This window comes from Neodiprion virginianus, chromosome 1, assembly GCF_021901495.1.
Source record: "Neodiprion virginianus isolate iyNeoVirg1 chromosome 1, iyNeoVirg1.1, whole genome shotgun sequence".
NCBI lineage: Eukaryota > Metazoa > Arthropoda > Insecta > Hymenoptera > Diprionidae > Neodiprion > Neodiprion virginianus.
In genome coordinates, this window is record NC_060877.1 from 21,477,509 (window position 1) to 21,504,944 (window position 27,436).

Sequence of the window (27,436 nt, forward strand, 5' to 3'; positions counted from 1 at the left end):
GCAATAGGCTGTGTAAACTATGAACTATAATTTCTATCAAATAGCTGCTTTTATGTCAACAGGGCTTTGAGACTCAGTTAAGTTGGATCTCGATTTTTGTCATCGTATGTAGGACATTGGGTTACAAGAACAAATGCGAATTACGAAGAACTCCGTATTAGAGATAAGGATATTTTAGTTCAAGTATACCTATACACAGAATCTGTATGTGAAAATACTAAAACCTCCGTGTTTATTGTAAAAATCTAGTTTTAAACATGTGTATATATGTATATACACATACATAAGTATACATTGTAACGTGGCATTTTTGATGCCCGTTACAAGGGGCTCCTTGAACCCTGGGCGGAACCAAAAATTTCGGAATTTCCGAAATTGAGTCGCGAAGTTTTTGGAAAAGAGCGCCAGGACTAGAGTCACGCATCCGAAACTACGAGAGGGGACACTTTAGCGACCAGCGTAAGATATTTCAGTTTTTTTTGTTTTTTTTATTTTTCGAGCTACAACGGCATCAGGCAAGAAGTCGACACCGAATTCGAGGAAAGTGCGAAGTGGCGGACTAGAGACAATTGCGAAGGAAGGATGTCGAGGCTGCGGAGGGGGAGCCGACGCAGATCCCCGCATCGCGGGAATCCAAGGTGGACGCGATTCCCACTGGCGGCCGGCGCGCCGCAGCCTCTTCCTCTTCACCCCGCCAACAATTGACCGGCGAACTTGCGACGGACCGACTAGCGACGAGGGAACACCACGCTCACCGCCAAGACGTCATGGAGCTGCGCGGAGGACGAGATTGCGAGCTAGCTTTAAGTTCTGCGCAGCGATGCTATCGAAGGTGCGCGTCGAGTTGCGCGATCGACGAAATCGATGACGGATCGATTATTGCGTATTCTTGGGGGTATGACGTCACGTGTGGGATGGCGTATCGAGATCCGTGTTGCGGCAGGTGGTAGGTTTTTGAAACCACTCTAGTTCTGGCGGTCGTGATTAGTAGTCACGTTTTGGGGGAGTTCGCGAAGCAATGGAGTCGCCCAAAAATCGCGAGGGGAATGGAAAGGGGGTTGCAAGGATGTAGAAGGTAAGCGCTGCTTCTATCCCCGCGATTGAATTTCGAGCATAATTGCGAAAAGGCTTGCCGAGTAACGGATAGCCGTTTTGGATTTGCGTTGTAGAAAAGTACTCGAAATTCTTTTGCCGATTCTCCTGCTTGATGACCGTAGCCTGAGTACGCGAGTTAGAGTAAAGTAAATTCTGAGTTTCTGAAAAAGTTGAGTAGAGTCACAGGTTTTAGTTGAATCTTTCTCGTCAGTGAAATCAAGTATAGCCGAATTTCGCCGTACCGGGTCGAGCCGCGTTATCGTTTGTTTTTTTTTGTGTCACCTCTCGAGTAGGTCGGGAAGTGCCGAATTGGAGTGCTCGGATTAGCGGGTAACGTTTTGGAGGATTTTGAAAAGAATTAAGTTCGGATGCGTTGCGATTGCGTATAGTTTAGGTTACGTTTAGTTGCGCCTGCATTGAGTTCCGTACCCGTTATTTAAGATAATGTAGTTTGAGTTGTGTTACTTTGAGCTTGGGTTTAGTTGAAGTTAAATGTAGTGGTGCTTGCGCTTAGTTAAGTTTACGTTTAGTTAAGATAGTGTTTAGTCGAGGTTAGGTGATGTATAGTCGAAATTGCCGTTGCGTTGCGCAGCAGTTGAGACGAGAAGTTTGAGCATTGTGTTTTAGTTGCGAGACCAGACGGCGCACCGTCGAATAATTAGTTTTAGTTTCGTTTCGAGCAGTAATCGCCATGGAGAACAAATGGCGAATTTGCAAATTGAGAACTGCGTATGAGGATTTTGTGATCGTCGAGGGACGTTTTAGTTAGGGAGCCGCGAGCTCATTAGAGTAAGAAATAGAGTAGGTTACGTGTAATTTTCTGTTTAGTTTTAGAATCGCGATGAGCGATTTTTGAATTATATTTTTTTTTGTTTTGTATCACCGCTATTGTGAAATATAAGATTTTATTTTACTTTTGTTAAATAGCATGTATATTTCGAGTGTCTCTCTCTCTCTCTCCAAGAATTACCCCTCCCCTCTCCGCGGTACTGAGCTATCGAGCATATGCCCGAGGAATAGCGTATTAATGATTTCGAGGCGTGTTAATCACGCCAGGCGCCCAACAAAAACTTTGCGATATTGTTTTAGATCCAGGGTACATCGTGGACGCCAAATTATTGTGCACGCGGTAAGTTCTCGGTCATTTTCTCCGAGTGACCGAGGAGCGGGAAAAATCCACGTCACAACATATACATATATACATATACATGTAGATAAATGATTACCAAGAAATTAGAAACACTCACAACTTGTCGCAAATAGAGTAAAACGTAAGGTTAATTATATAGAAATTACACAAGCGCACCATAAAACGTGGCAAGGGTAATCCTAGCGCAGTGATTGTATAAACTGAAGAAATATACATTTACGTATACATGATATAAATTAACAGACTAGAAAAGAGTGTTTAGAGAGCTTATACAATTCCGATCTTGTCACAATAGATCATTAACATAATCAATATACGGTTAAAGCTGTATTAGCTACATTCACTATTAGAGATAATATTTTTTATCCATAGGTTCCACCTGCACAGCCAATTTTGTGTAGCCGAGAGTCGACTCTCTTCTCCTAGATATGGCCTGTACATGCAACAGACAAGTATAAGTCTAATATTATGCATAACAAGTAATTAATATTGCATCTTAAGTGTCATAGGCAGGGCTGATTAGGTTTTCTCGTGATTACAAATGTGCTTGATTTTCACGTTACATAATCATGGAATGAATTTTACATACACAGCTTCTCTGATTTTACGATCAGTTCAAGAAGCCTAAATTCGATGAAAATCATGACTAACCTGAAGAGCGACAAATATCGCGGCAAACAAAGCGATTGATGCAACGCATATAGCAACTGCAAACGCAGTGGCTGCTGTTACAGCCAATGATGCAGAATTCTCGGTTCTGCCAAGGATATCTGAAACCCCCCGACCTCCGTCTCGGAAAACTGTCCGCTTTCCAGCTGGAGAGCTATTCCGGCAACCACCTGCATCATGAAATGTTGACATTCATGTTCATCAAACATCTCACTATCAGAATCAAGCAGAAGTTCAACCCACCCGTTGCTGGATTACATATACAACAGTCTTGATCCTTGGCATTATTGATACCAGCTGGACAGCAAGGGACGCATTGATTGTTCAGTTTGTCGATGTGCAACGAAGCAGCGCATGACAAGCAACTAAACTTTCCCGGCCCGGTACATCTCGGACAGCTTGAGTCACAGCTTTTGCAGAGTTGCGTCACCGAGTCGTAATATTGGCTACTGAGACATTCTATGCAAAGGCCCCCATCCAGCATTGAGTGAGCAGGACACAAGGTGCACCCTAGCGGCCCTTCGGCCGAAACCAATTTGACATTAAAATGACGTTAAAAGTCCAAATGAATATAGGTTCCCCGTGAGTAATAGACTAGATAATGATCTCATATTTTACCACCTCTACATGTTTTGCAGTAATGATGACACTTCTGACATCCAAAACTGGTCCTAACGAATCCTTCGGGACATTCCGGATGACATTCTCCTGCAGCCAATTGCCAGCCTCTCGGGCAGGTTACACACTGATCTCTCCTGGGTCCAGAACAAGTCCTGCAGGACATGTGACACTTTGCGCATTGTCCACGATCGCTGTAATATTTGTAAAAGCAATATTATACGAATTCCTCACTCATAAAAGCAAAATTGTAGATTGTCTTAAGGCCTTATCAAATTAGTGTCCGCGTGATACGGTGCGTGAGGTTAATTCATTCCGCGACTCACCCGTCAGCACAGAAAGATCTACACTCGCCACTCTGCAGCTGAAGTCCATCATTGCAAGTAGTACAGTTCAATGTGGAGGTGCAGGTCCTGCATGTATGAAGGCAGGGTAGATAAAGAGGTTTCCCAGCTGGCTGGGCGACGGAATAGTAACCGTCCTCGCATTGAGCGACACATTTTTGACCCTGCAGAAGCAGTGTCTCTTGGCAGGAGACGCAGGAGTCACGGGTGGGCCCGGCGCAAGTCTCGCATGTCGAGTGGCATCTCTTGCACCGTCCGTTTTCCACTGCTGGCGTTTAAGTTCCAGTCACGGATGCAAATAGTGCAACCGGAGGATGTGCACGTCAAACATCCCGTGGGACACTGAACACACTCTCGCCTTTTCTTATCAGGGCTAAATCCCGTTGGACAAGAAGCCAGGCACGTACCTATCGGTGTGAAAATTGATCTTATAGTTAGAAAGATGCTGCAACTACTAACTGGAACCCTAACAAGTTGTTGAAGTAAAAGTGAGGTGAATAATTTGACTACAGAAACGGAATGAATATATGAAAGTTTACCTTCGGAAAAATAAAGTCCAGGCCGACAACCGATGTACTGAGTTTCACCGGTGCCATTGCAAGTTTCACAGGATACATGACAGGCTTCGAAGTTATAATCCATCGTTTCGTACGTGTTTTTAGGACAGGCAGCGTAGCACGTGTTTTCGTGCAAGACTAAGTGGTGTTTGCACGCAGTGCAATGATCCCAATGATTTTGGCAGCTAGCACAGTTTGTCTCGCATGGTATGCACGTTCCGTTTTCTAAATCTGAGGTTCAGTATTGTGTGGTTAATGACAATTTTGCTGATCTCGCGGCATTCCATTATAGTATGAATTTTTAATTAAAAATTTTAACGCTATGGAAAGTGTAAGTGCAAGGTTAAAGTTGAGCGTGCTAACGAGGTTTGCCGGTTCGAGAATTTATGGAAGATTTAACCCAAAGTATATGAAAAACTCGAAAAAACACTTTCCACGAGTTGACCGATTTTGATCCCTTTCAAACCTACTCTCTTAATATTTCTCGGGGCACTGTTGCAGGCAGACAGCAATATCCGTGACCAGAAGATGAGCCGGATCACAGGAAAGACAAGAGTCCAAGGGTAGGTTGTAGGGTGGGTCCTACTACTGCCTAACCTAACCTAACCTAACCTAACCCTACCCCACCCTACCCCACCCTACCCTACCCTACCCCATCTCCTACCCTACCCCACCCTACCCTACCTTTTACCCTACCTTCTACCCTACCCTACCCCACCCAACCCCCTCCCACTTCCCCTCCCCGCCCCTCTCGTGCCACCTCCCCATCCCACCTAACCCTTTCTGCCCCTCCCCTCCCCTCCCCTCACCACTTGTCCTTCCCCCCCCCCCTCTTCTCACCTTCTCTCCCGCCCCGCCTACTTCTACTCCTACTTCTCCGCCTCCTTCAACTTCTACTACTTCTACTCCTATTCCTACTTCTTCGATTCCTACTTCTACTACTTCTAATCCTATTCCTACTTGTATTCTTACTTCTTTTTCTACCCCTACTCCTACCGCTTCCACTCCTACTACGGCTCCCATTCCTACTCCTGGTCCCACACCTACTCTGACACCTGATACTACTTCTTCTCCGGATCCTACACCTACTCTTGATTCTACTCCTGATCTTGATCCTACTTCATCAAATATTATAAGAATGTTAATTCTCCGCGTCTTCCTCGTCCTCCTCCTCGTTCACCTCCAACCACCGCCAACCACCTCCAACAATCACCGAAAACCACCTCGGGTTATACCTGGAATAGTAATAAATATTTTAAGTATAAGAACACATCAAAAGTATTGCGTAAGGATTAACATAATTTTTTTTTGCGACTTATTTTACCAAGAATATTATGAGAAAATTATAAAAAATCAGAGAAATTTTATTGGCGTATTGAGAGCTGTTGAATTTGGGCTTACGCAAGAAATGAATTGACATAATTTATTGTAAACATGAGAAGTACGAAAAATTTTAGATAAAACACAAATATAATTGTCGTTAAATATCGTAAAAATTTTATACTCGTTGGGCATAAATCCTCGTCCTCCTCGTCTTCCTCGTCCTCCTCCTCGTCCACCTCGATCACCCGCAATCAGCCCTATCCACCTTCGACCACCTCCAACCACCGCCAACCACCTCCAACGACTACCGCCAACGACCTCGGGTCATACCTCGAACAGTCATAAATATTTTCAGTATTAGAACACATCAAAAATATCGTGTATGGATTATAATGATTTTTCTATCAACATATTTTACCAAGAAGATTATGAGAAAATTATAAATGATAATAGAAATTTCATTAGCGCACTGACACTTACTGAATTTGGGCTTGTAAGAAAAATGAATTGGAATAATGTATTGTAAATTGAAACCGGAACCACGAAGCGTTTGTCCTAAAAGTCGAGTTCCACAAGGTAGTGGACCTGAAGCGCAGGAACCACGGAATGCTTGTCCTGTAAGTGGAGTTTCACCAGGCAGCGTACCTGGAGCGCACGAACCACGGAGCTCTTGTCCTAGAAGTCAAGTTCTACCAGGTAGTATACCTGGAGCGTAGGAACCACGGAGCGCTTGTCCTGGAATTCAAGTTTCACCGTGTAGCCGATCTGGAGCGCAAAAACTACGGAGCGCTTGTCCTGCAAGTAGAGTTTCACCAGGTAGCGGACCTGGAGCGGAGGAACCACGAAGCGCTTGGCCTGGAAATAGAGTTACACCAGGTAGCATACCTGGAGCGCAGGAACCACGGCGCGCTTGTCCTGTAAGTAGAGTTTCACCGGGTAACGTACCTGGATCGCAGGAACCACGGAACGCTTGTCTTGTAAGTGGAGTTTCACCAGGTAGCGTACCTATAGCCCAGGAACCACGGAGCGCTTGTCCCGGAAGTAGAGTTTTACCAGATAGTAGACCCTGAGCACAGAACCTACGGATCTCTTGTCCTGGAAGTAGAGTTTTACCGGGTAGCGTACCTGGAGCGCAGAAACCACAGAGCACTTGTCCTGGAAGTAGAGTTTCACCACGTAGCGTACCCGGAGCGCATGAACCACGGAGCGCTTGTCCCGGAAGTAGAGTTTCACCAGGTAGCGTTCCAGGAGCGCAGAATCTACGGAGCTCTTGTCCTGGAGTCAAATTTCACCACGTAGCGGACCTGGACCGCTAATCCTGGAGTCGAGTTTCACCAGGTAGCGGACCTGAAGCGCAGAAACTACGGAGCGCTTTTCTTGGATGCCAAGATCCTCAAGGTCAAGGACCTGGACAGCCAGAACTACGGAGCGCTTGTTCTGGAAGTCGAGTTCCACCTGGTAGCGGACCTGGAGCACAGGATCCAGAAGGTAGAGAACCCGGTACTCGAAATCTGCGGAGCGCGGTTCTGATACGTCCGCTCTACTGCGCAGTTGTTTTCAGACTGAGGAATCCGGCTAACTGATTTTAGGTCGATGACGTCAAGAGAAAAAAAATTTGGGTGATGTCACTTTCTGAATATCCGAAAATCCAAACATCGCAACTTTGGTTTCGAACTTTAATACTAAGTAAGATATTGTGTATGATGTATGATGATACGATATGATGTATGACGTATGATGATATGATATGATGTATTATGATTTTAGTTTCCACATTTTAAACAAGAAATACGCACTTCATCTTTCCTGCCGATTCCAGACTCAAGCGGCTAGGCCCTTCGTTGGCCAGCCGTTCACTTCAGATGGATTCTTCACTTAACGGGTCACCTAATAACTGTGCCGTTCTGCGACAGTTGGATGATACAAATTGTTGCTTGTTCCTTTCAAATGTGTGTTAAAATACAGTCTACGTTTCAAGAAGCTTTGTCCTTTTTCTCCCTATTAAAAGAAAGAATCGCCGTAGATACTTCTTGGCCTCTGCATCATTATCACATCTGATCTATTATTATTCATGATCTATGTATACATTCTTCTCTCGGTTACCTATACTTTAATGGAATCACTGTTTTGATACGAATTTTGGAATAAATTTATTCTTATTATCAATTTCTTGTAACGCTGCAAGTCGGTAAGTGCACACAGGCTAAGTACTGGCGTGGGCTTACCATTACGGAGACTGTGTCACTCGGAAGGTGAACGCAGCCAGCATCCTGTCGAAATCAGTAACTCTCTGATGTTCTGCAATAAGTTCTCAACTCCACCGTTGGAACATCTCAGGGGGCACAAGCGCACGACGATTTTCGGTTGCCACACCAAAGCCCAGAGGGCAACTGACTTTATATTCTTTATTCAACGGCAAGACCTACGGGGCATACGCTGTGGTTTTTTTTAGTTTTTTCGATAATCAGGCAGGAGCAAATGTCTTAACTTTCAGAATCCTCATAAACAATCGAGGAACAATTGAGAACGATCGTCACTCGGACCGCATCGCCATCTTTTTGTCTAGGATAGAATTTTGAATTCACCGCCCGTCGACATAACCTACAAATCAGATGCAGCGTTGTTTTTCCCGTTTCAAAGAAAAATATGAGGGAGAAAATTACGATATTTGCCAAGGAATTAGCAGCGATGCATGAGCAATTGAGACCAATTGTTCTCATACAAATATATTCATACATTTACGTCTCAATTCATCAAAGAGATATATCAAAACGAATTTGACCATACTTCGCCTTTAGAAAACCGTTTTTTCATTTGTTTCTGATATACTCGCAAACAATGCAGAAGCAATTTATTAAAATAATAGAGTAACAAGGATTAATTTAGGAGCAATTGAGAGCTTATCCTGCTCCGGTGCAATAACGAACGTGTTCTCACCAACATTGGTTCGTGTGTGGCGCTATTTTACTGGAAACGTTACTAACTCACGGTACCTGCAACGTTTTTTGGATTTTCTCGAAAACCATGAGGGAGCATATAATAAAAATTACGGAGCAATTAAGAGCAAATTGGGAGCAATTTTTTGGCTTATAAGTTCTTAATAAATTCGAAGGTCGCAGGCCAACTTCACATGGGTGCTACCTTTCATCAGCAATCCTTTGACGGGTCTCGGCGGGTTTCGGGGTATTAGCAGTTTCACGTATTATCCACCAAGTAACTGAAAAACGTGCAAATCGCATACCGTTGTCACTGTGAATTTGAAAAGTTGAGAAAATCTCACACAAGAAATATGTTAGCCGAAATTGTACAACGCAAAAAGAAATTTCAATTAAATACATGAACGTGTATCGTTTATATTTACCTGAATACTTCAAATCTTTTATAGGCGACAGTAGTATCTCTAAGATGGTTCAATTATTTTCTCAATGTTTTTTACAAAGTCAACTTTGAGCTGCGAATATTTTGTAAAAATTTTCAATTACTTCATTTTAGTTCCAATCGTTCCAAGAATGTTCCTATGAAGAATTTTTTATTCATTTGTCGACCACTTTTAAAACTATGATTTCGAAAAATTCCATGTCTCAAGTTTTGAAAATATCCAGAAAATTTTGAGACACTTTTTTCTTTATCAAAAGCACGTTGAAGATATGTAGAAGGCTCAACCTATTTTCTAAGTTTTTCTAAAAATGTGGAAGTGGTAGTTGTATTTTAATTGAGAAAAACTATGCAAGTGCTTGAATAAATATCAAAATGAATATTGAAAATAAATCCATCATGAAATTCGTTGCAAATTAACTGGAATGAAGAACAAAGATCTTGTGAATTTATTTTAAATTTTGATAAGGTGCTAACATTGCCTCGTAGCAATGCAACTTTTTGGAAATGTTGGAATATTGAGTATTAAGAAGTTCCCGCTAGAAAGCAAAAGTCAATTATAGTTAAGGAAGTGGTGCCACCAGTGGCATGAGATATAATCCACTGTTATGATCTTTCCTTTTCTTTGTTTTTTCTTTTTCATTTGCAGGCTCTTGAGAGATAGTACTCTCTATGCCGTGTAACGGACAAGATCATAAACAAAACCTCTCCTGTAACCACTATTCAAATTATTTCATAATTCAAAAAAAAAAATACTGTTATTTCTGTTTATTCAATTAAAAATAAAAGTGCACCTTTATTATCCTGAGTAAAAATCCCAACAGGAAATGTAACAAAAAATACTATCCATTAATCCTCGAAGTGTTGTGGGCGCACTTTTAAACCCTTGAGGCGTTATAAGATATTCGTAATGACCGTTAGGTGTTGCAAAAGCAGTTTTTGATCTCTCACGTAGATCGATTTCGATTTGTTGGAAACCGATAGCAAGATCGAAAGTAGAAAAATAATAAATATAATAAAAATAGAATGTCCGTTGTGTTGGGTAATGGATATGCGTCCCGAATTGCTTTTGCGTTTAATTTTTATAAATCAACTACGATGCGCCATCTCGGTATACCTGAAGAATCTGGTTTCTTCGGTACAGTCCATACCGGTCAAGTGTACGGTGAATTTAATGGAGCTATAATTCAGTTATCACTTTTGATTTCAATCTGGTTTTCAACTTCAATTGTGTGAACCGGAGAAAAATGGTATTGTCGCGCATTAATCGGTATGTCTTCCTCGGTTGAAATACGCTGCTTGATACCGGGTGTAAATTTTTATTCATCTCCAGGTAAATGGAATAATTCTGGAAATTTCTCGATAAGGTCTAATACGTGCTCGCGTTCCTCTTTATTCAAATGATCTAAATATAATTTTATTTGAATTTCTGTGAATCGGTCTGTCACTACAGGTTCTGAATTGAAATATTCAGATACTTGAATCATGGTATTCATAGTCTTCCGGAAAATTGTGGTATACACAATGGGATACTTCTTGCAAGGCAATCTCTATCTCGATGTCCCTGTCCAATGTATTAATGGCGAGTACATGGCACGCGCCATCTTGTCCGAAAACGTCTGCTTCTCCAATGTATGCACCATCGATAGTCTTTATGCGTGGCAAATATGCTCCTTTCGAGCCGCGGTTGATAACATCAATTACGATTTTTTCTTTGGTTTCCGCGCGTATCTTCAAAAATCGATGTTCCGGTTTAGATATCGGCATTTGCAAGCAAATAACGCTAGAAAAATCTGTATGCTATGCAACAAATATTAAGTGAAAAACCTTGCGTGCAATGAATTTTTACCTTTTTACACTTTATTAAAATTGTTCTCTGTGCATCACCCTGATACATTTGAATGAGTATCTAGTGAGGCTGATTTACTCTAAAGGATGTAATGCATACCTAATATCTCTAAAATTCTTTAAACATTTCTTGTGTGAACAAAAAACCAACTGAAATACCCAGGAATTTTCTGAAATTCCTGTAAATGCCCCTTCAAAGATTCAGCAATTTTAGGTGTTCTGTGCGGGAAAGGTGATCGCGTTCTGATTTTTGAATTAGACGAGTTTGAACGGTACTCGGAAAGATAATCGGATAGCTAACTACATGATAGAGAGCTCGGCCGGTTGTAGGTATTGCATAATAGTATCATCATTGCATCGACTTCCGTTTTTGAATACTTGTCTTCTAGACAGTCGCGCGCTCCGCTGATTAAAATGTTTAGTCGATCATAAAAATCACTTACGGTATCGTCTCTCTTCTTTCATGTTGCCGTGATCTCATGGTTCTAGTATTCACAAGTCATTCTCGGTGCGAAACAGGTTTTCAAATGCTTTGTTAATTCGTTTATTGTAGTGAAGGTTTTCCCTTACGAACTTTCACGCGTTGATCCCTGTACCTAATTTTCCTAACACTTCTATTACGTAAGCACCCTCTGAGTATGGTGGTACATACAGGGAACCATTATGCATATATCGCAAAAAGTGTTTTAATGAAACACTTTTACCGATAAAGAATGGAATATTCAACTTGCTGAACTGTAAAGCGAAATATTCTGCCATCGATGTTATCATCACGTTATTGGCATCCAAAGCAGATGCATTGGAGCGGAGTCCGCTCTGATTTGCACGGTCGACTGTCATGTTTAGATTGAGATAAAACTTTACACGCAATTATAAAGGTCAATTTTGGCAAAAGTTCAATTATATAAATATACAAATGCACAAATTATAAGTAACAGGTTTTCATGCAATCAAATTTCGTAAACTATATAAATATTATCTAAAAAGAAAAATTCGTCTGTTTTTCATGTATTTTACCAATTTTCAAATTTTTCAAAAATTAAAAATTTTATTTTTTTGATTTTATTATTAGTTTAAACAAACCTCACTTTTACACCAATTCTTGTGTGACATGGAGGTGATATGAGACGTGAAAGAGCGGTGGTTGTAAATGATTATAAATGATAAAAGCTGCTCCCACGTAACCAGAATGAATAAAAATTAAAAACTAAGACCTACCTTTCGATAAGCCGGTATGTTGATTCGTGTTACTATAGTCTCGTACCGGGCTGTGAAAATTGTTCAAATCGTTCAGGAGAAATAATAATTGTAACGTATGGCTGATCGTTCTGAAACAAATGATCAAAAATAGATTAATCTGGTAAAAGATGACGTATATTCATCAAACGATTCTAATTGTGAGTAAAATGTACGATAGCAAGTTGTTGAATTTAAAGCAGATGAAAAATTCTAATGGGTAAAATAAGACAAAGTAAATGAAAGTATCGTCGACGGGCGAATTAATATTCAAATAGAGGATACCTGCAGGAAGGGTTTAATTCAACCGTTTAAGCTTTTGAACAAATGTAATCTACGAGCCAAATTAGGTACGTGTGTAGTCAGTACCAAGAAACATAATTTATCCTGAACGATTACTAGTTCTATGGTTGGTCGGTTGATTATACATCTCTCCGTTTAGATTGAATGTAAACGTATACCTACTTTGCACTGGAACCAACAATTAATTGAAATAACGAAAATGATATTACAGGCTCAGCTGAAAACAAGAGACTCTCGAAATACACAAAAGAATATTATTTGCAGCTAGGCACCATTTCTACCTCAAAGTGCTCAGAGGATAACATTTTTTATTTTTACTGGTAACAAGAGAAGCTTGTCACGTTATGTTTAAAATGCGCATAATCGGTCCGTGGTTGATATAAAGAGCCTCACCTCGGTATCGAATAGGTTGATGAATTTGGCAACGACGATACCGGTCACTTAGTCTTGTGGAATTTCGAGTTAGTGTTGTATTGCCGTAAGTTATTGTTTAAAAGTTCGTTAAAATTCACTCAGCAGTAGTTACTTAGCTTTCCCGATAGTTGATTGTATGAAATAGCGTTAATGATTGAGACTTATTATTATTAACAAACGGTAAGGTAATTAGGTACAAAGATCTAACACTGCCCGATTCTGTTGAATCGGGTTAGGACTTAGATTTAGTTGCAAAAATTGAAAAAATCAGATAGTGTTTTTTCACGGAACGATGAGAATTGGTAATGTTCGTGTCAGAATCCGTCTACTATTATTTCACTTATCATTTATTGAAACTCACCCGCTACATTCACACAATGTCATTAATTTATTCCGACGATCGGCAAACAAATGATTGCGCGGCACAAAACAGTGCTCCACGAACTCTGCCGGTAAGAACTCAATATTTTTATTAACGTCTTGCTTCTGGTACTCAAGGCGTCAAGTTGACGCATCGCGTTTTTTTACTTCGGTCCTCCTGCCTGTCCTGGGCTTGTTACTACGAGTTAACGTAGGATCCCTGCTTTTAAATTCATTTATAAGCTTTTCTCGATGGCGACGCCTCGTGGATTGTACTTCGGTCTTTCTGCCTGTCAATATTGTTCGAAATTGCCGGTAAGCGTTTGAATTTGAAGTAGTAAACTCTTCTCTAAGATCTGAAAAAATTGTGAAAAATCTTATAAAATATAAAAAAATTTTTGTCGCTCATTAGAAGATGGAGATTTCATAACTTAAAACGATAAATTGAAAAAAAAAAAATTATTATTATTATTGAATTGCATTTTTTACAAAAGAATGAACATAAAACCTCATTATAATACAGGCCGAAATATTTCTATTCAGAGATATTATAATGAGGTTTTATATTTATTCTTTGGTCAAAAATGCAGTCCAATAATAATGATATATGTTTGTTCAATCATTTTTTCGAGTTTTCAAATCATAACTCAGATACGCTGGGTCGAAAACTTCTGAAAACATTGGCGGAAGAGTTTTTTGTCATGTACTTTCATACAAAAAAATATTTAAAAAATCTGAGACCTCGCCGTAGAATCTTGATCGTTTTGGTATGGAATGCCCCATATATAACTTTCGGAACGACGTTTTGTCGCGTTAAATTTAATCAAGAGATAAACACATCTTTTTACCTTCGTAATTTCAATTAGAAAATTATTATTCGTCAGTAAGTCCTCATAAAGATTAACAGGTACAAACCGAAAGCGGAATTATTATTTATTCTCTAATCATCCGACAGTGCAGGTTTTATTATCAATAACCACACTAATCCTATGAATGATTTTCTAAAGTTGGAGGTTCAGTATTATTCTTACATTTTCAGCTCTCCGTTAGCGGAAATGGAATCATCCCACGTACTCACCCGTTCCAAACACACTTAAAATTGTGCTAACTTTTAAACGTCCAACATTCTTACTCCAACTCATATGTATCCCTCTTCCCTCGTTATTTGTTTGAATAAATGCCTTAATTTTTTTTTATCACATGTAAATTGTCCGTTTTGTCTCGTCAATTTATTGCCTATGCTCATTTATCTGATCCAAGATCTTTTCAGAGCCCATGGTACAGTCCAAACGTCTTGAGAAGGAACTTGTCACTTTACATTTATCGTTAGATATTTCCGCTTCGTTCTTAATTATTATTACAGAAAGCAATTGGCGCCGAACATCCATATTTCTTTCGCAAAGTGCACGTGGCCAGAGTGCCACAGTACAGAAGAGTAAAGTTGAAAATTAAGCGATAGCGAGTTTCTTTTCAATTAACGGTCTCGATTGAAATGGTGGATGCTAACGAGTTTGCACCAGACTTAGGCCGTTCACAATTAAGATTCTCCAAGACTACTCTGCTCGGAAGGGCAAATCCGGGTTGAAGTCCTCGCTCTTAGCGACTTAACATGCGAAAGATACAGCTCCTTGGGCCTGAGGGTCTAACAGCTCGCGGTTGCAACTTTGTTGTATTAATGCGTGCGGTTCTTAATTAGCCAATGAGATGCGACATTGACCTGAAACTCGACCTCTGGGTCAGTCCCTTCTGTTAGAGCGCGAACTGGATAATTCAACGGTTCTCAATCTCGCCTGTTGTATAATTATAATATAGCCAAAAGATGTTCTATTGTAACTTTCACACTCGTATTCATGCTGTTTACTAATTACTCTATTTCAATCTGGTACTTCTAGCATGATCGTCGAAATTTTCGAAATGTACCGATTATTCCTTTCTTCTTTTAAATTGCAAATTTATGATAGTTGTATAAAACAGGAGTTTAAAAAATTTTCGTGAGTTGTGCGCCTTTTCGCCAAAACTCAGTAAAACTTGGTGAAATCTATGGAAAAAGACAATTGTTGCAGCAGATAAACAGAAATATTCTCTCACCATTTTTGGCTGAGATAAATTTGAATATGATTGGTAGAATATAAATCGGAATTGCATTCGAAATGTCACAATTTTTTCTATAATGAAACTTTTGTGTAGGTACATAAATTGACTTATCAGTGTCCTACAGACAATGGTAAAGTTTAAAAATTTTATACAAGCATTCGTGAAATGTTCTGAACTACTATCACAATTTGTCAAATTATGGAAAATATTAAAATGTTTGCATAAAAAATTGCCCCAATTTAATTACGAAGCTGCGTCCGTACATATGTATCGTTATTCGTTCAAGAAAACAGCTTCTAGTGTATTATGTACCATAAATATTCAATGAACTTATTACCAATTCTACGTAGCGACAAATCATAATGGCGGCATCTGTTAAACAGTCATTACAAACCCGTTAGTGTCCGCTACGATTGTATCGGCCAAACGTGACTAACAAAACTATCCGTGTCAGAGAAATAAAATCAAATTGTAAACATATTCACGGACATGTCACGAAGCTGAATATACAGTATCAATATTTTTGGTACGATATAGCCACTCCTGTATAAATACCAGAAAGTAACGTTAATTGATTTTCGTCTAGCATACTAATTGTAAGGGCCACAACTAGAGAAATAATATTAGTCTGGTCGCGTACTACGCGTAAAGAGGCGTGAATCTATGAGCTATTAATCATGTTCCGCATAAGATCAAGTTCTCAATGTCTCTTTGAACAGCCGCATGAGGATATATTTATAGCTATACTAGCAGCCCATCCCGGCTTCGCACGGGCATATAATAATATTAAGTAATAATATAAATGTTATTTTTCTAGAAACTCACTGTAAACATTGTGTATTTTCTTTTATTATATTATTATATGCCCGTGCGAAGCCGGGATGGGTTGCTAGTGTAGCTTATATGACACGTTCGTAGATTTACCATAGCAGCGCCATCTATTGATTACTTACTCAACCCAGTCGAAAGGTATCGACATCTGTTAGAATCATTTGGAGTTAACAGATAATTGTGACTGTCGAATAATAACAGACAAATAATTAGCAATAAATTAAAATTGCGACTATAATTTGAGATTTAAACTATCCTATCTCTCAAGTTGGATCGAACTGCACATGGTGTGCGTATTTTATTATAATCGGTTAAGTGGTTTAGGAGTCCATTGAGGACAAACATCGTGACACGAGATTTATATATATTAAGATGTATATTGTCAACGATCACGATGACGTATAGTAATTGGGTGGGGGTAAAAACTTGGAAGAATCAATATTGCGAATGGCCGATACATCGATATTTCAAATATGTGAAAATAAAATAACAAGAATAATGGTACTTGTGACAGTGAATGTTGATAACTTCGTTATTGCGACAACAAATCGGAGCCTCAATGTACTGTCATGCGCAAATTTAGGCGCCTCACTGTGTGATTTTGATCAAAATTGAACCCAAGTAACGCAACAAATGTATACAGTCACGTTGGCCATAGTCATGGATAAATTTTGGAACCGAAGTGTCTTATGGCAGAGGAGGATCTATGGAATAATTGTTTTACAGTTTGTTCCGCAAAGCAGCTGTAAACTGGAAGTCTGATAAGGCTGAGGAAACCCAGACAGAACACGCGTTACCGCACCAAATATTATTTCATCATTAATTAAGTCGATATAAAGTCTGGGCGAAAATCCGAACGACATATAAAAAAAAATATATATATATTTTTTTATTCCCAAGAATCTGTCATGAGGTTTCATCATGGACGGTCTTCATGGAGGAAAAAGTGCTCATCTGTAACTGATCAATTCTGAAAATAATCACTGAAAAATTCGTAAAACGTAGTAGAATAAGTAATTCTTGATTATGAATTCAAGAACAATATTCGATTTTAACGCCTGAAGGTAGAGATCTGAAATTCTTGGGGTGTGTCGGATGATCATTCAAGACAGAAATATCCTATCTTGAATTAAATTTGATCCTACTCCTGGTTAAACTTCCAGGTAATCGAAACCCTCTGGTAAACGAGTACAATAAACCAACAGTGTGCTAAAACCCATGTATACTAGTTTCTAAAGGTCACGAAACGTAAATATCTGCTAAAATTTGCAATAGTAATTTTTTTCCAGAAACATATGTGTACTTATCATTAAAGTGAAAAAAAGTAAAAGTAGATGTTGCTTCCTTGGCACAGCTGGACTGATGTAGGACTTTTGCGATTGTCCCAACCCTTGCAAGGAGTGTTTCTAGACATACCTTAAGGCCGTTTTCTAGTAACAATCGGATACAAAAGTTCGACACACGCTTGCCTCGCAATCAGTTAGAATAAAATTAATAGAAAATTATTACTGCTATAAATTGAAATGTCCCTTTAACTCATGACTCGGCTATACCTTACTTGATCAAACTCGAAACTTTAACTGTGAATATCTCCACTTTGGTACCAGCACGGCTGTTAAAATTTGCGAGCGCATTAGAGATACTATAAATAGCGTGTGGTCCAAATTTCAAGTCAATCAATCGAAATTCGAGTTACTGATGAACATCGGTAATGGGTTATTCGCATTCAGGTGGCCGAAAGAACCGATTTTTCAAGGATTTTTTATGAAGAGACATTTCAATTTATTAATATAAAAATTTATATACATATTGGGGTGACATTAAACTTCATTATGATACTGTAAAATTTCTGACATTGAGCTCAAAGGTTACTTATATGTAGTAGGTCCGCGTATCCACGACTGAATTTGAAACTGTCAATTGAACTACAAAATATTGGGGAACGTATATTTTGGCAGAAATATGTCGAGCGCGAGTTGCATTTTGGGCTACTTGGGAATCGAGAACTTTTTAATATTGAAAAAGACCATACGAAATATTTCAAACAGTAAAGTTCGATCAGAGAACATTATAAATACACAAAAATATGAGATCATAGCAATTGACAGGGTTGACGTTTGTTACGTTAAAACACTTCTGCGAAAATGTTTTCACCGAATTTTTAACACATTCACCGAATCAAGCTCAAACTTGAATCACTTTCGAACGCTAGAGGTCATGGCTACTTTAAATGACGAACTAGAATTTCCTACAGCTGATTCAAGACCTAATTCAAATTATGATACTTACATAATATACGAATGATATTTCAATAATTTACCATAATCGTTATGAAAGAAGACATAATCTAAACAACGATGCACTTAGGCTCTCCTTACCGACCGATGCGTCGATTACCATCCGCTATCTGCATCCGAAACACACCCGCAGCACCAAGTAACAGAAGTATGGTATTACTTATCGGCGGTGTAGGCAGAGCAGAGTTCTTTTTCTACTCGAATGAAAAGGTACCGACAGAAGCAAGTTCTGCACGATAATTACTTCGGAACGTGATCGTTGGGTGACGCCTGGAAGAACAGTACCAAGATTTTACCGGAGCGGCGATGAGCCGTAGAGAAACAAAGAGAGAGTAAGAAATTTGAATCTACGGCCAGCTAGGATAAGATATATGTATAGTAATAGACTCCCGGAGTTCACGTGACCGCGTCGTTAAAACAGGCTGTGAAGGTCAGTGTCGCGTCAACAGGCTGCTTAGTCGAATAGTCTCGGTTGGGAATGCAGGGGACGTTTGCACATGCGGTGCGGGTAATGCGCGTGGGTACAACACGTCCACTTCTTCCTCTTGAACCTACAGACCGCAGGGCGCATGTAAATATGTAAGTATAAATTTATGTAAAAAAATCATCAGCATGTACGAATATACTCTTAAGGCCATGACGCAACCGTCGTGATGCCAGGCTAAATCATAATTCGTTTGTAAACGCTTCACGCGCTGATGTATTAATTATAAAACTGTTTCTACACTAGATCCTGATCTCGTCAGAACGACCAATGAACTCATTTCGCGAGCCAAACTTGCAATTTTCAAAGAAAAATTATAGGGCAGTTGAGCCAAACGAGTTCCGCCCGATCCTTCGGCAGGCTAGGATCCAGTGTATAAAATACATCCAACAAAAAATCTATTCATTATGATGTCAGAGATCGACATATTGAATACTTATAACTCGGCTTCGTTTATACAGACGAATCGAGGGATATGATTGGGTTAATTACGGCAGAGATTGACACGCAGCGAAGGGACGGCATGAAGTTTGCTTTCCAGACTCCGCGAGGCACATTCCACAGATCGGCACTATTTTCAAAACCCATTACACCAGAATTACTCGGCTGCGGCCTTCCGGGTATGTTGTCGGCACACACACACACAGACACACAGATCCGGACCGCATCTACCGACCGGCATCCACAAACACAGACCTCCTTCACACGGTGACATAAGTGGCATTAGACCCTGCAGAGACGTCTGGTGCTCGGGTGTGTGTGCGCGAGTGTTATAAGCACCGGGTTTGTCGTTTATTTACTCTACGTGGGACATGATTTACGCTTCCTTGAATGGAGGTTTGAAGAATTGAGTCATGAATGGGTATGAGGCATGAGAGTTGTACGAAAGTGAAAGAAAGAAGAAAGTAGAGTCTGGACGCGGGTGTGCAGGTACACGTCTGATACCACCTCGTGTCAAGTGGACGCGGACGGCCTCAACATCGAGCCTGGGGCTTCTTCGGTTCTACTTCTACGCCGCTGTCCGGGTATGCAGCCGCCTGGCCCCCTGCAGCCCGACACCATCGGAACCGGAGGCTTCGGTAGTTGGACACGGATCAACTGGGACATGCGGGGACACTCTGAGTGCCAACCGAGTACCTTGGCTGCCCTGCAGCGCCGCAGGAGTTGGGCGGTGTGCTTGACAGCCGGTGAAGACGACGCGGCGGAAGACGGCTGGCCGTTGCGATGGACCTTCGGCTGGCTGAAAGTGAAGTGAATCCTCTGTCACCGCTTTTTACTATAACCTTGACTCCCCGCCTCGTTGTAATAGCATAGTAGACTTGCGCCGAGCCGCACGCGAGATGTCTCGCTACTCGGTGTTCCACACGAGCACCAAAATTGGGCATAAAAGTAGCGATCGCCGCGAGATAGAGAGAGAGAGAGAGAGAAGCATTGGGAGACCGCCGAATAGACCTGACGAACGCTTAATGCCCAAGAGGGAGAAAAAGAGAGAGATTAATGGCAATCGAAGAGCATGGATCGAATAGTCAAATTTTGTAACCGGTAACTCACGATACTCGGCTAAATATAAATTCCTTTCGCTGAAAATGGCGTACCCTGCGGACAATCTTCGCCAGCGTGAAGTTTGCACATCTGGCCGTTCTATTTAGTTTGATGCAGTGATTGGTCTTTTTACTACAACTCTGCAAAAATCTTGGATAAATGTGATGCAATTTTTTCAATAAAAGGAATAACCAATTAGCAATAATTATTGCACTGCATCAACTAATGACAGTAAAGTTCATTCTCGTGTTAATTGAGTAAAATTCTATCAATAACTGAGTTATTGCCACAAATATTGTACAATATGTAAATACTAGCAAATACTGTAGTTCACCGAGCAATCAAAGCCATATGTATTATAATGGTCATTATTACGAAATACTTTTGTCTCTTGAATTAAATACGATGCAATATTCAAACATCTAGATTGTGTTTAACAAGTGATTGAATAGCATCTTTTCCGAATTCATCAGTTTTATAATGATCAAAGTGTTTTTTTTTTCTGTCTTTTCTAATCTTACCTGTAACCCGCAGCTTGATTTGGAGATCTCTTTTGCGTCACAGCTCCTCTCCAAACGTCCTAAAATATTTTATTCATGCTTTTAGTCACCTCAGTTGAACAACTGAGAAGCAGCAGTAAATCATTCTGATATATATGACATGCAATAGTCACTGAAATACAATCTGTCCGGCAATTGCAATACTGTAAATCATCGAATTATCAATACTTACACCGAATGCAACTGACTGAGGAAAAGTTTCGCTATCAGAATTGATGTTACAGTTACGATTTTTAATGTTGCACAATTTTTGCATAGCGAAAAAATGGTTTTTTCAAGTTATTTTTACCGTGTAAATGCATCTTACGCAGAACATGCTGAAAAATGTGAGATCAAATATCAGAATTCTACTTACGGATTAGGAGCCGCTCGAATAGTCGCCAAATAAAACGAGTTCACATCCACCCAGGAATTATTAAAAAACTAAAGGCAGCGCGAAAGGATACGGAATATTGAACCTCGTACCTACCTGCCAGGTGTTTAAGGCGCGACCGAATTAATGGTATGCGGGTCAATTACACGGGGTGAAGAATGACGTCAGCCTGTGATTAGTATAACATCCGCGATCATCGGCAAGTAACACCTTTATGAGATGCGCAAATTTCCTTTTCATAAAATTGAAACTGATCCACGATTGTACGTAAGCGGAGATTTCGCGGGCAACAACGTTGGTATTCGCGTTATGAAGGAAATAATACCCTGACATGAAGCACTTTTCGTATGAGATTCGAAGCGTGACGTAGAGCAAATTCGGAAGGAACTCCGACGAGCGATGAAAACCGCGTCTCGGGCACCGCAGGTTCGTTAATTCACATTCAGCTTAACGAAAAGTGGAGATCTACGCTCGCATGATTTCAGCAGCCATCCGGAATGATATTTAAATCTGTGTACCTAAGCTAGCGATGTAAGTGTAACTCACGTATAGGTACATGGTTCCTTACATGCGATTCGCTCGAAATTTTGCATACATGGGCTCTTCGGGTCACTGATTACGAATCGGAACTGGAAATGCGAAAATTCAATATGGCGGACGTATATTCAAAAAGTTATTTGATTTTGATAAAACTTTATTTCACACGGTTTTTCGGATCAGTGATTACGAATGTGAACCAAGAGATCCAAGAATTTTGAAAAAATTCTGTATTTTTTGATGTGTATTAAGTTAGTGTAAAAATTGGCATTTGGATTTTCATGGTAGATTAGCGGAAAATGACAATTTTGGAAAAGTACGAATTTCGACCATTTGTTTACGTGTGCTATTTTTGCAATAAACGAATAAATAAATTTTACATTTTTTGTAGACTTAGAAATATTTCAGGCACGATGTGGAACCAAAATACTCGGCAGTTGTTACCAAAAAGGTAACTTAATAAATAAAAAAGCTGCAAAAAAAAAGTGGAACCCTGAGCGTACCGGCGTGAATCAAAGGGTTAATCGTATCTAATTATTACGATAGAAATATTGTTCGAATGAGATTTGTGACTTTGTTGGAAGTTGGCAGAGTCTCGAGGCCCCGAGACGCGTATTAGTGTTGTAAATCTCTTTCGACTGACGGCAGATGACAGTGCAGCAAACGCCTAGGGCCGACAGGAACTCGAGCCGAGGCGCTCTGCAACCGCAACAAAGGAATTTCGCGAGTGGGTGGCTGGTTGCATCACTGGCTCGGCTAGTCCCGCCTCTAGTTTTGCGTACTTTTTCGCCGATGCATTAGTCAGCGCAAATACTGCACCCGTCGTTCCGGTGTCAACAGCGATCGTTCACTTCTCCTCGCCATTTGAAATCGCGCCTACGTAAGCACGGATTTCTGCAGAAACCCCGCCGCAGGGCTATGAATTTTCCGCGTCTCGCTATAATGCTAATCGCAGGGAGGTGTAACTTGCGCGAGTATAAGATACACAAGGTGTACCTGTTGCGCATCCCTCGCGCACCTCCGCGGATCTGCATGCCGAACATATTCAAAAAACGAAAAATAAGAGAAACAAAAACCCTCCCCAAGGTTGCGACGTCTTTTCCTCGGAGGACGCCGGGCATCCACGTCCTGTGGAACGGGTGCAGAAGACGCCACGCGAAGAGGGAGAGAAGGAGAGAGAGAGAGAGGAGAACGATAGAGGCTCGTCGTGGACGTGGAAGCGGAGGCGAGGGGCCGGGGGCGCATGGACGCCGGGGTGGAGAGTTCGACGGCCGGCGGGTGGCCCAGTGACCAGGACCGGTTCCGTCTTCCGCCTTCTTTGCAAACGCGCGGCGAAGCCGCTGTCCTCAGACCCTTCGGCCCCCCCTCCCCTCCCGCCGACGAGTCCCGACTCGGGGCCCGCTCGCAGAGGTCACCCTGCGCACCCCACGTTCGCCGTCGCCTAGCCGTCGCGATGCGCGCCTTCCGGAGCCGAGGGGCCTTGCCTACGCGGGCAGCCGGCCAGCGTAGGACGACGCCGATCGCCGGGAGGAACAGTCCGCGCATAGCAGTCGTCACGCTCCGTCGAGACGCGGCTGCGCGGGCGCGATTCGCGGGGAAGAAGCGCGACGGCGACGACGAAGAGTTCAACCGAGGGCCCCGTTACATCGTGTGATACGCTCGAGCCTCGCGAAAAGGGGCCGTGCTTCGGCCTTTTTACGGCTCTCTTTAGTTTCATTCATTCGTCTTTCCCACACTCGCGCGATCTCGGGGCCTAGGGTTCGCGGCTCGACGATGGACGCACACTTGCCTCGCGAAAACCGGCTACTCTTGGCCTGGAATCAATCTATGCGGACGCGAACCGCTGCGCCAAGAGCGGGCCTCGAGAACCTCGCGCTCGGTTTATGTCCACCACGCCAGAGTAGGCGGTCCAGGAAGCTGCCGAGGCTTTCCTTCGACGCGCGCGCGCGCGCGCTCTCCACGCCGCTCTAAGGTCACCCGAGACATGCGCCTCGAGATCGGCTACACGTTGCGGAAATCAGGCGCTGTGAAAAATGGCGCAGGTGCGTTCACCGCGGAAAAACTATGCTTATTGGGATTATCTTCCGACGAGAGGAGTTGCGGCTCTTCTTCTATTTCTCTTGTTTCTAACCCCTTTCCCTCGTTACACGGCTGACGATATAAATTCTGTCCTCTGATTTTTCGTGCTGTGAGTTTTTACATTGTGACTTTCTCTGTACTTTGAATATCTCCGTTTTGAAATGACATAATGCAGATTTTTGATAATATTTCAACACCTTCATCCCCTACTCTTTTTCTCATGATAAGTAGCGCCTTTTTCTGTACTTTTACTATCTACATTTTGAAATTACATAATGCAGATTTTTGCGATTTTCAAAACTCGACATCGTAACTCCCTACTTTTCAACATTTCAACATCTGCATCTCCTCCTGTTTTTTCTCATCTTCAGTATCCCGTTTCCACTCGGATATTTAAAATTTACAAGATTCGATGGAGAATTAGATTGAAATCAAACCGCGACTTGATGCATCAGTGCGAAGTCTCACCGCAGATTTCACCTCAATTACATGGGTCTTCCAAATTTTACAGTTTCTTTTCGTTTGTCTCTGACGCGGAGATGCTTCGGGATCATCGGTGCGGAAGGAGAGGCCCTGATGGGTGTCGAATAGCCTGGGACGCGAGCAGTCAGTTGTTAAAACTGTTGCGGAAATATTGCATTTTTTGCCTTAAGAATATCACGTTTCCAGAGTTCGTTTTACAGTTTGTATATTCATGTCTGCACTCTGTTGAAATGTGTGAAATGGTAGATTTAACGGTAATACACAAATTTCAACGCAGTTACAAGCTTGTCAAATTCCTAATTTCCTTTAAACAACGCATAGTGTGAGCCACTGCCGGCATGGAGCGGTTTATTGTCGTCAGATATCACCATGGTTCTCGGCATTCTCACGTCAAAACGAGTTGTCAACTGCAGTACAAGTCATCAGCGGTAACTTCGTCCACAACCTATTCAGCGTATAGTATACGACAGTATATTGAGTTCCGTGAGATATTGTAAAAAAAAAATATCACCATTGATCAATTGTTTTGTTTCGGTTTAAGATTATAGAACGACTGTTAAAATTATTCACCCCATTCGACTTAATCCTAGATGAAAATCCACTCACGGTTATTCCGATACAGTATGGAGCAGAATGCGAAAAGAAGAAAAGTAAAGAATAACAGATCCATCCGAAGAGTGAGTACGAATTGGCTGCCTACAGAAGGGGTGGAAAGAAAGCGATGAAAATCGTGTGGCGTACACACGCATAAAGTACGCGTGATAAAACCAGGAGCATTTGCATCTCCTCTATTATCGACAAATGCACTCGATGGTCCTTTGTGACCATAACTCTCTCACCCCGATTTACAGTTACATCCGACACACGTATATATGCAACCCGATATTCACTGGGATATTGCACGGAGCATGTCTCCCCGTACATAACATATTATACTTGCACAACGATGGCCGTGTAGGTGTGCATAAAACGGACAGTCGGATACACAGAGAGAGGCGTAAGCGTGTATAACACATGAGTAAATTGCTTGTGTAGGTGCGGGGCGTGTATAAGACTAGTGGCTTTGTCCAGTGTGGCGGGTTACTGAGGATCGAAATTAATTCCGGGCCTCTTTCACCGCCGGACATCTCTCGCACACGTGTACACGTCATTCCGAATTGTATTATACTCGAAGATGGCGAGTGTAGGTATGTGTAACACGTATTAATGCTGCAGCTACCACCACCGTTCCCCGTTTATGTAGGGGCAAGAAACGATCAAGCGCCGCGCTCTTTCAAAACGATTTCGACGACTAGACCGAATTCAGTCACGTAGTAGCTCATTGGACTCGACGTTATTAAAGAACAAGGCAAGAAAGAACCTCGTCATTTTTGCATTAACGGAATTTTCTCGTGGCTATGTTGGATAGAACGGGTCGAACGAAGAAGCCTCTCCTTCGGCCGCCAGACACGCTGGCGAAATTTTGCACAGGTTGTATACTTTTAATCTCGGAATTTCGAAGCTACTAAAAAAAAACTGCTCTTTAGTTTCTCGTTACAAAAAACGAACAGCAAATATATTGATGCAACCAATTTTTCCGGTTATATTATATCATATTCATCCACCAATTGTTCTCCGTACATGATTATGAATACGAAATATGAAATAATATTCCCAATCAGTAGCATCTGTGACATGAAATCAGTTATAATATGATTGGCGCAGAATCATATTGCGAGTATTATTCTCCTTTCACTAATTGATTAATTATGTTCTCTGTACACGGGACTTGTGTGTTTAAAATTGCAATTATTACCAACGAGTCGAATAAATTTATATTACGTGATAAAACCTAGAGCTGTCTACCGTGCGGTGCAGGTATAAAATGCGAAATTATAACGCGTTAAAATCACTAGTTCTGTACGGCAACGTTGCGGTGATTATTTCTGATATTGAGATTTTTCCTATGATCGTGACGGCGGCGAGATTCATTAGACGGTAATTAAGATAATTATTACAGACTGGTAAACGGTCATTGATATTTATAATTATACCATATCTGTACGATTAGTAATCTGTGAAATTATTTGATGTACAGAAAAAAAACCAGAAGGTTAGCAATGCTGTTTAATTCTTGTGACAATTTGAATATTGGGAACAATTTGTGCTCGCGAATGGACAGTTGAAATTGTACTTTACACTGAATTTAAATTTGATATATCTGATTTTAAAAATTCATTATCAAAGGTAGAAATATGGACCACTACTTGCTTGCTTGAAAGTTATCCAGCGAAGACTTGTTTTTCACGTCGAGAAAGCCTCACAGCCATAGTTAGCCGCTTGTTGCCCGGAACCGTTCAGCTGATAAATTATTTATTATGTAGTATTGAGTCATTCTACCTGCGTGCATTTTTTGTTAAAGTTTCCTGTCTTTTAAGCTTCGAAGAGACAACCAGTTCCCTAGTCCGTATCGAGCTGCAAATTTCGGTGCATAGTTGTGTTTGTTATTTCGTGGCGGGGGTGTCAGGTGACCTGACTGAACTCTGTTACCACGTCTCAACAAACTCTAATTTCGCTCGAATCGATTTTCATCGTGCATCGAAACCTTTTAAATCAATCCTCGCCTCACCATCCAGCTTCTTTAAAGTGTGCCACGACCGAAGTGAGCTAATTCAGTACAAATGTGTGGGGACCAAAGGCCCTTTAGTGATCAGGTGACGCTGGTGTGGAGGAGGTCGGGAGCGGTGGGAGCGCGCAAGAGTAAAAAAGAGGGAAAAGGAAAAGAAAATAAAAAAAAAAACCTCTAGCAAAGTGGGTCTACCGAGATCACGGTGGCCCGTTACGTTTCCGACTGGAGAGATGCGGTAATAGGCTTGATCGCAGGA

General features: G+C 41.2%; 1 pseudogene; it reads right to left on the bottom strand.

The window, feature by feature from the left end:
• Positions 1-2,381: 2,381 nt before the first annotated feature.
• LOC124310244 (furin-like protease 2) lies at positions 2,382-11,819 on the bottom strand (annotated as a pseudogene).
• Positions 11,820-27,436: the final 15,617 nt, after the last annotated feature.